Raw genomic sequence first — 10,246 nt, forward strand, 5'->3', positions numbered from 1 at the left:
TTTAGTTTCATTTCAAATAAAATTTGCCCAGGTCTGTGTTCACCTGTGTAAGTACGCCGCTTAAATTCAAGACCTCGGTACAACAGCTTCCAACGAAATCAAGACAAAATGTCATTGTATTGCTTCACCCCGGATCACCCGTAAGGCGAATTAATTTTCGAAACGGTGGATTTGTCTGTGAAAGAGTAAATTTGATAAGCAAAAAGGCGAACACGGTCTGTGAAAGGATTAATTTGGAGTGCATACCTGTGTAATAAAATGTTCGCATATAATAGAGTTTCCATGGTACCTCGAGAAATCGAGGATAGCACGCGTATGCAATTTAGTTATCGGATGACCCCTAATATGTTTCTTAATTTGAAAAAGTGAAGGCTCGTGCCCTGGCAAAGGCAACCGAGGGCAACCGTTGGGAACGAGCAAACGCGGAATAATTTTGTTTCGGGGAAACCACTCGCACTCGCGAGAAGGGGAGGATCAAGCAAACTCGAATTCCGAAAAATCTTCCATCCCCGGAGCTCATTCCGCAAGGTACGACGCCGAAAATCGTCGCGGTCCCCCGCGTGTGTACTGGCACGATTTACGAGCGTAAAACGCAATCTAGCCTCGGCCGGTTAACGTAATAATAATACCGGGCATGGCTGAGCCCCGGCTTTTTGCATTTTACACGGACCGTGTGTATGCAGTATACTAAGGCGCTTAGTGGAGATTCGGCCAAAAATGGCTAAGCATATTGACGGTGTATCTCCGAGAAAACTTTTACGAGTTTTGCCCGCGAGCACGTAAAACAGGACACGTATAAACATCGCCCGCGTGCCTTTTCGAGCGGCACCACTAAAAGCTTTCCGGATAATCGCTTCTGAAATTCCACGATTCACCGTTTCGTTGTGACTAGCTGAATATAATAAATACGTAATGACCCGGGCACGGTGAAATTACGGGGGCGCATCTTCCAGATGATACTTTCATCAAAAATTTTTAATATCAACCGGATATTCTGGTTTTCCCAGGCCGTTTTTTCGTCAACCTTTACAAATTTTTTCGGAGGAACCATTAAACTTTTTGTATTAGGATTTTGGTATTTAGGAGACAAGAGTATCGTTGTACTTATCTATTATATGATTAAGAAATGAAGTATATCAATGAATTTTCTGGATAATTATCTTGATGAATACATAATAATTATTGTCAAAAATCAGTCAGCTTATTTTTGCTCTAGGTTCGCCAGAAATAGTTTCATTAAAATCGCCACCACTGTGACCTCTCTTTGCGAAGGAGAGGGTTAAAGATTGATATTTCTAGGATTTATAGAGAATAATACATAGTGTTAATCCATCTCTAGATGGCGGTCAAATCTTGTTAAAAGTTACACACACAACTTATAACTTGAGCCTTTTTTTGATTTAGAACGATTCTTCCTGTTAAACTCGTTTAACAAGATTCCTGGGTGTTGAGTGTGTCAATTTGGGCAACAGAGGAATCCCGTTATCCCTCTGCCTTGAAATGACTTCTTTGAAAAATAATTTATTGGGATTTGCATGATTCCTACGATAAGATTTGTACTTTTGATTACAATGACTACATTACTGTGATCTCCTGGAATTTTTGAAGGGTGTTTATTCGGCAGTCATGTGATGTTAAGAATACATTTTCTTCAATGGGATTTGCATGATTCCTAAGATAAGTTTTAAATATGCACTTTTCATTACAATGACTACATTACTGTGATCTTTTGGGATTTTTGAAGGGTATTTATTCGGCAATGAGCGTGTTAAAGATAGTCTGCCGTTGCCGCATTGCTCACATTCGGCCGGCAAACCGAATCGCAGGTCCCGCACGATGTTATAAAGCAAGGGTTCGATATCTCTCGCAAGCAATCAACCCGCAGTAGAATATCCCAGACACGGATCAGACGGCAATCAGAGCGGCCTTCGCGAGACACGGCGCGGCGCGGTGCGGCGCTCTAAACCGGAAACGTTTCAACTTGCCCCGTAATTGTTCGTTCCGCGAGGAGAAGAAACCAAAAAGAAAAAAAAAAGAGAAGGAAAGAAAGACAGAGAGAGGGATAAACGTAAAAAGAGATAGAGAGGGGGTGGCGAAAAACGAAATAAAGAAAAAACCGACGGAACGAAGACGTAGACAGAAGGCGAAAGATACAGAAACTTGTTGGTTCTAGTTGATAAAGCAAACAAGCCTGCCGATTCCGAGCCGGGGCCCGAATTCGCCCCGGCAAAAATGGTTTCTATCACGCGAATAGGAAAAGTCCGGGGTTGGGCTGCAGCCGACCGACCAGGCTAGGGGCGAGAGATACTCTGTTCGGGGGTGGTGAGAAGGGGTGATGGTTGCAGGTGGGGCGAGGGGAAGGGGGGCTAAAGGGGGGCACAGCGAAAGGAAGCAACAAAGAACAAAAGAGTGGAGAGCGTGAACGAGGAGTTTAACCATCGTCCCGTAATATTCCCGTCGCTGTGGCATGCAGACGAGAAAGGACGGCTGATGGCGCTGACAAAAAATGGAAACTATTTGATCGTGAACCACCTCTCACACGATACGCGCGCTCCCCTGCCTCTGATACCGATATACACACACACACATACATATACTTGCACATTTGCACACGCGACACATGAGAAGGACAGAGGCGAAAAAGCGGTGTACTCGTTCGCTGTGAACGGTGTGGGCGACTGTGGGGCGTCAGGGGGCCACGGGGAGGGGGAGGGGGCTGGCACGAGGGATGGTAAAAGGTGCAAGGGGATGGGCCGGGCTACTCTGTCCACAAGCGGGCGACTGTGCACACGCCTAAAAGGGTTTTCGTTAGATTTCATTTCACACCCAATTACCTGACACACATTGGGCAGAGGGGCAGGAGAGATAGAGAGATGGAGAGAGGGAGCAACGGGGTGGGGGCTAGCTAGACCGAAGAGACGATGGCGCAATACGCGGTCGCGATGTAAAAATATACCAAATAAGGGGGCACGAGAGCTGGCTTGCGAAGTTTCACGCACTGCTTCACCTGGTCCAAGGATGGTCATCGTTTACACTCCTGGACAAAATGACAGAGACAGGTAATGTGGTCTTCTAGTTTTATAGTTCTTGCTAACATCTGATTCATCACTTAAATTCATTTGAATTTCTGCTCAAAATGTAGGTGAACTGACCGGTGGTCACTTTATGGTCTGTCGGACATCTTGATGGGAGTCATAAACTCTCAGCCTACTCAAGAGCAATGTCGAGCTGAATAGGTGCCCTCATCCGCAATACGTTGGAAGCCGTCCCGAGCCATCGTCCTATATCGAAAGAAAACTTTACATACTATACACGGTGAGTCACGCAAGACAAGCCACCTAAATAACTTCTACATTTTTTGAGATAGGAAGAAATGTTTCTGAAAAAAATTGTTTGGTTTCGAGGGGCCCATTACGTGGTGTACATAACATTTTTCAGGTGGAGGTGCTCAGGAGATTTGAGGTCAACCTAGTTTTTTAAAAAATGGAACCACATATTTCTGAACTCCTGCGTTTGTAGCCCCTTGCGAGACAACTTCAACGATATAGTCATTCAAGGTCAGAAACGTAAAAAAGAATGAAAAATATAAATTCACCGTGAGTGCTTTACGTAATGGGATACTGTCAGCTGATGAATGAAGTTATTCAGGTGGCTTGTCTTGGGTGACTTACCCTGTATACTACACGCGACACATTACCTAAATATCACTACATGAAACCGACGATGTCCTGCGTGAAACTGTGGACACCTGACAGCAATAATAAGAATTAGTCAGAGAAATACATTTCGATACACGAAAAGCAATCTGAAACGCACTTCCAGTTTCGCCATCAGAGCGAGCTTCCTTTAATCGTATTATCCCGAGAAAGACGAACGAAAGGATACGGATCGAGGTTGGTTGAAAGCAGTTACCGCGGGGAACGAATTGACTGCTCAAGATGCCATTCGCCAGTGACAGCTACAACCGTGTAGAACAGCCTTCATAGAAATCCGGTGTAAGATTCCCGGTGAAGATTTAATCGGCACCCAGGCGAACGCGCACGGTTGGCATCAGTGCCAAGGATCGAAATCGTTAAGATAAATGGCGAGATATTAACAGAGCGCATGTCGGCTCGATCAATTAATTGCTGATTAATATTAATCACTGCGCGCACGGCGATTAGCGATTAATATTAGGCCCAGTGAAATGTCGAGGCCAATTTGTGGTAATTACTTAATCGTTGCCGGCTACGCGCGAACGACAGTCTTCGGGTTCGGCAAAGGAGTAAAACCTGTTTCGCTCGGAACGGAGACGCAGGTATCGTTCGAATCGTGTTTCGTTACGTGTTTCTCAAGTTCACGACAGCAATAAACTCCGATGCAAAGTTACTCTCTGAACTAGTTAACTTCGCATTCTTACAATTAGCGGCGTCGCCGTCGCCGTCGCGTCGAGATTACGTAAACCCGCCGCTGTAACGTGTTATTTTGCGGAAAACCTTCGCATTCCAATCTTTTCTGAAGTTAATGTAATGGCGGCAGCGGTTGCGACAACATTTTCCAAACGATAGCGGTCCAAGATGTTGTTCCAGCAGGTTTTTCACAAAAGAGTAAACAAAATAGACATTTGCCGCTTCAATTGCTAGAAGCAGGAATTATATAGAAATTTCTTCTCTCCTTCATTCAATAATTTTCGTAAACTGAAAAGAATATATCAATATTTTAAAATTTGTTTTTATGTACGTCTTCTGTCCCGTAATAATAGTAGCAAGTGAATATTTAAACGGGAATTATTGGCGAATACAGCTGTAAGTTATGTTTTAGCGAAAAATTGCGAAGCCTTCAATCAAAATCAATCTTTCATGACATCTGTCGTTTGTTCTGACACATCTGTCAATTTTTAGGGTAACCCAATTATTACGAATTATAACTGTTTTTCTAATTGCATTTGCTGATCGAAATCAATTGTTTTATTTCAGTTGAATATCAACCCATTATAAAAGTAAGACGAAAAAAACAAGTTATGCTGGAAGCAATGAAGAACGATGGCTCCAATAATTTTAAGCTTCACTCATATAGGTAAAGCAAAGCTTCGCAACTAAGGGATCCGACCTACAAGTTTAAAATGCAGTAACGAAATTATTGAAAAATCCAGAAACTGTCTGAACACTCGAAATAAAAATTAAGAGTAATATTTTTAATTTATTGTCTAGAGAGAGAGAGAGAGAGAGTGTAATCTAGTTTTTTGATAATAAATGTTGCGTTCTATATTTATTTTCTTTTGCTACTATTATTATAGAACAAATTAAATTTATCAACTGCTACTATTATTATGGGACAGAGGGAGTACTATTTTACATTGCACCTGCTCATGTTTGCCATGAATACATAAGATCCACTACAGAAAGTTTATTTATCAACATTATTACTAGACTGCGGATCTTTATGCAAAATAAGAAATGTTTGCATTGATTGCAGGACACAGGAGCCAAATAAAAATTGCATTCTTGCTTTAATTATTCTATCAAGCTGAAACGAGCACATTGATGTACTTAAACATTTTTTACATGTCCACTGATTTAAATTGTATGCACCCATTTGTTACCACGTTTTTATTAGCTCGCTTTCTTGTTTGTTTGTTTGTCTGTCTGTCTGTTCGGTGGCAAATTTTGTTTGTCATAAATTCATAAAATCCACAGTCTAATTATTACAATAACATGTTGTTTGGTTTTGTGTAGCTTCTATGAACATTGGTGTGGCACTCGACATGTTAAACGGATACATGTCACGTATTACGTACAAACGAATTGGCTCTCACGTACACAAATGAACAAAGTTCCAAGAAACGGACAACACAATGGAAAGAATGGGAACGATTAGAGAGCGATCTGAAGGATTAGTTCGATCCATTCATATTCCACGGCCGACGATTCTATGCCCAACAATGAAAGCCGACGGTTAGTATCACGTTTCAGCGATGTTATTTACGATCAAAGGGACAAGCATAATTTTGTCGAATAATTAGGCATTATCGAACTTGATTAAGTGCGTAGATCCTCGGCATGAGGCCGTATACATCGAGCCACGGTACAAAGGCGTCGATGTAGGTCGAGTAGGTTGTAAATCAAGGGTTTGCGCACAGAACGTTTATCGCGTTTAAAGTCCATTTCCTGTCTTCGGGGTGATCTGTAACAGCATAAGCATTTAAACGCGAAGGCTGTGATCGTGGCTTAAGATTACAGTAATAGCAGTTCCTCAAGCTTTCTTTAACGGCTTATTGAGATTTATAATACACTCGCGATTCGACACGGACGTTCAACTTCTCATTCCGAACGTTCTAAACAATTCGAAAATATTCGATTATCTGAAATTGATTGTTACGAATCATTTTTGCACGATTTAGCAGGTGGAAAATAGGAGACCCATTTGTCCGAAATAATTCAGGAAATTCAAACGTGTCCACAAAAGCTTTCAACAATGTTTCCCGTAAATGAAACTACCATACATTTGAAGATTGAAGCCTCCTCTTTACAACGACTCCTTAAAAATTGATGTACGATTTTTTTCCACTGTTCTACAGAATAGAAATGAGCAACAACATTAAAGTTGACACATCTCACATTCAAAGTTCGATGAAACGACAGAAGAAACTCGTACATCTATTTTTAAGGTGTCGTTGTAAAGAGAAAGCTTCAATCTTGAAATTCATGATGGTTTCAATGAGGAACAAAATTTTTCAAAGTGTTCAAAGATGTTTGAAATTTATTATTCGTACTACCAGTTTTTACACGACGTTTCGAGGATCCGAAATGAACAATTCACATCTCGGAAGGATTTGTTAATTTATAAACTCGAAGCATTTGGGGAGAAGTTTTTCCGTTAGAGTGGTAGTGGCGAGTAAATCTCCTTAAAGCCCATAAAACGTTTAATTTCACGTAAGACACGTATTCCGCGGCCGAATGGCATAGTAAACCCGATGGCGTAAGTCGAGTCTTCTAAACGCCATAATGCCCATTATAGTTTCAACAGCGGCCGATTATAAATTACGCGCGTGTCGTCATTAGTCAGCGATTCTTCGGCGGGAATTTATTCAACGACCTCCAGTGCATTGCCGATATTACAAATCAATATTGCAATTATCATCTATCAAGAAAACTATTTGTTGTGCGTACAACCGATGCGTGAAATGAGTTACGATGTTTGAGAGACGCGGCACGTTTCGCGGCGCGAGATAATGCAATAGACGCGATGAATGACCGAGCGATGCCAGAATATTATAATAAATGGGTTTCTTTTTTTTATTCGCTGCCGATCTCGACGAGATAAAGGACGATTTCTTTCAATTGCCAGAATGCCGAGGAACAGAACGTTCTTCAGCGAAATTCTTCGTGAAATATGAAGTAATAAGCGCACTAGTATTATCTTCAAGAAGAAAACTTACGAGTGATACTTCAAAACTTGTTTCCTCATTGAGGAAATGCGAATTTCGTAATATTACGCCGCGGATGAACTGCTTGAGGAAAAGAGACTTTGTATAATCGTCGGAGCACCGGGCGAAATATTATTTTAAACAGGGTTTTGTAGGAAATTTTTCGGATAATATTTAGAAATATTATTTTCAAGCTGTACAAGTTAATGGGTCTTTAGCTCGAGGTTTTTCTGTTCAGTTTTGCTAAATTGAATTTATGTCTACAAAGGAGTAGCCAGAACGATGAAAATGTCGAGCAATTTGCTTTGTCGCGTCCAACGCAAATAGTCGTACTTCAACTAAAAATTTCACTTTACTAGATATTATGCTTTTCCACGGTAAAATACCGTTCCAACATCCCCGCGCTCGCTTTTATTGTCAGGATATTTTGTTCTGTCCGTCGAATTAAAGAAAATAAAGATATTTTTAGTGTAATTTCGTTTTGTGATTAAAATATTGTTATATCTGTGCAAACATTATTTTTCCTGTGTCTTATATTTTGAATAGTATTTCACACAAATGTTTTCCCTTCAAATTTTAACCGGCTCGCAGACCACTTGTATGCTGTTTTTCTATGTTTCGCGGTGAGCCAGCGAAAGAGTAAGTCGCAATTATCAGAAAGGGATATTTAAAGTGCAACGTAATCATCTTCAATGTAGATACATTCTTCTAAAATACTCAAATTTGAAAAAATGCGGAACTATTTGGACCTCAACAGATATATTCCATGTGAAAGAGGATTAACTTCGACCACTTCATTCATTAGTCCATTAAGAATTACTTATTTAATAAATGACGAACTGTAATTCTAAATTTTTCAATGCAAAAGATCGCTCTTCATTTAAAAAGAAAATTTTTTAGAAATCTTAAATAGATTCGGCAGAAATGCATTTTTCCAACATATTGTTTAGACGTCATTTACTGAACTAATTCTTCTAGCCTCACAGACAAATTAAAGTGGTTTGGTCCATTCATAAAAAAGTTATTCCGATTTAAAGTGTGTGTGATCAGTTTTGCTCCTAATTGTAGATGCATTAAGTACCGATATGAGACAAGTCATTTTTCACCAAATGAGATCGGCCGCCCGGACCACTGTTTATCGCGCGGGGTGACGGACGTAGCTGGCCGGCGCGTTTAATCGCGTGTACCGTCGAAATAAGTATGAACGGCTGGGAATTGGGTAAGAAAGTTGGGGGTACCCCTGGGAGTAATCGGCGAGGAGTCGGTTGAACGTTCCGGTCGAGGATCTTCACGACATAACGACGCGGCGCAGCAACGTTGAGAGACTAGCAGAAGCAGAAAGAGCGACGGGAGCATCAGTGGCAATAGCAGGAACAGCGGCAAAGGAATAATTCTCCGTGTTTCCGAGGAACGCGTTTCGAATTACCGGCGGATCGCGTTGCATTCTGTCCGTCGCGCTTGGCTAGCACCGAGCAAATCTAATTCCTTTCGGACTCTCGGTGCCGATCTCCCTCTTCGTGTTCGCCTCTTTTCTTTCCCGTCGGTCTTTCGCTTTGTTTTCCCGAACCGGGTCTCTCCCCACCTCTCTCTCTCTCTCTCTCTCTCTCTCTCTCTCGTGATTCTTTCGCTTCCGTTTTCTCAGCATCTATCCGGTCGGTTCTTTGTTCCTCTGATCGTCTTTTCTCTTAACTTTCTGTCTCAATCCCTGTGTCTTTCTCCGAAGTGTCCTCGCTCACTCGCTCGCTTCACTCGCCTCTGCTCGCGCATCCCACAGGTTCGTTTCATTGTTCCCGCGAACTGTGTACTTTCCCTTGGACTCCCTGTCCCGCGTCGTCCCCCTAGTTTCTTTCGTATCCGTTCCGATCCTAACCGGCCCCGTATATTTCACTTCCGTTCAGTCGGGCCAGATTTCGTGGATTCTCCAGGGAGGAGACGTCGAATCTACGGACCGATTGGCGTGTACCTTTTAGCGCTCGACGTGCTCCTTCCTCCCGGGAAATCCGCGCCCCGAATGCCCGATATTATCTCCGTCGTAGAATTCTAAGGACGAGCCTAGTTCCCCCTGGTTTTCCCTGTCCCTTTACCGAGACGCGTCCTCCATTCTCTCTCTCTCTCTCTCGCTCTCTTAGTCTCTCTTCCGCTCTCTTCCTCCTTCTCGTCGGCAAATCCTCGGCGGCGCGCCGACCTCGCAACGCGGCCCACGATTTACGACCGGGCCGAATCGAAACGGGCGTCCGCGCGGACTGCATTCATTTCGAAATTGCTGCCGTTCGAACGAACGTAACTGGGACAGGGGGCCGGACAGGGGGAGGCGGGGTGAAACGGAATTTCCGCAGCGATCGAAGTCGACGGTTGTATTGATTGCCGCTAAGTAAGACGATTAATGAAAGCCCGCCGAGCGTTCCATCGCGGAACCCGGGTAATTTTCTCTTAATTGAAAATACGAGCCGCGCGCCGCGCCGGACGACGAGGCTACCCGTACGCGGCCCGCTCCGTTTTTTCTTCCGCTTTCCGCGGTTATGCTCGGACGAGCGGAGTCCCGCAGATCCTTCGGGATCGTTCAATTCCCGGTGGAAAAGATCGGACGCAGTTTCTTGTATAATTAGTTTAGATCAGTTTATATTACTCTGTTATTAGTAGACTGCGGATCTGTATGCATTTATGGCGTGTGCAAATTTTCAAACAATATTAGAATACGAAATTCAATAGAATTTGGTACGGTTTTTATTAATCTTGTATTTACAAAGGCCATTGCCACTGAAAATAAGATTATGTTTGACACCACTTTCTTAACACTTGTCTATAAAAATTAAGGATTCCGTGAACATCCGCAGTTTGGTT

General features: G+C 42.6%; 1 long non-coding RNA gene across 1 annotated transcript; it reads left to right on the forward strand.

Annotated features, from left to right (window-relative positions):
• Positions 1-2,732: 2,732 nt before the first annotated feature.
• On the forward strand, positions 2,733-8,071 carry LOC143219023 (uncharacterized). Its single transcript, XR_013011231.1, has 3 exons — positions 2,733-3,059; positions 3,143-3,315; positions 3,439-8,071. It is a non-coding gene; the product is annotated as an uncharacterized LOC143219023 (long non-coding RNA).
• Positions 8,072-10,246: the final 2,175 nt, after the last annotated feature.

The sequence above is a fragment of the Lasioglossum baleicum genome, chromosome 2 (assembly GCF_051020765.1).
Source record: "Lasioglossum baleicum chromosome 2, iyLasBale1, whole genome shotgun sequence".
Classification (NCBI taxonomy): domain Eukaryota; kingdom Metazoa; phylum Arthropoda; class Insecta; order Hymenoptera; family Halictidae; genus Lasioglossum; species Lasioglossum baleicum.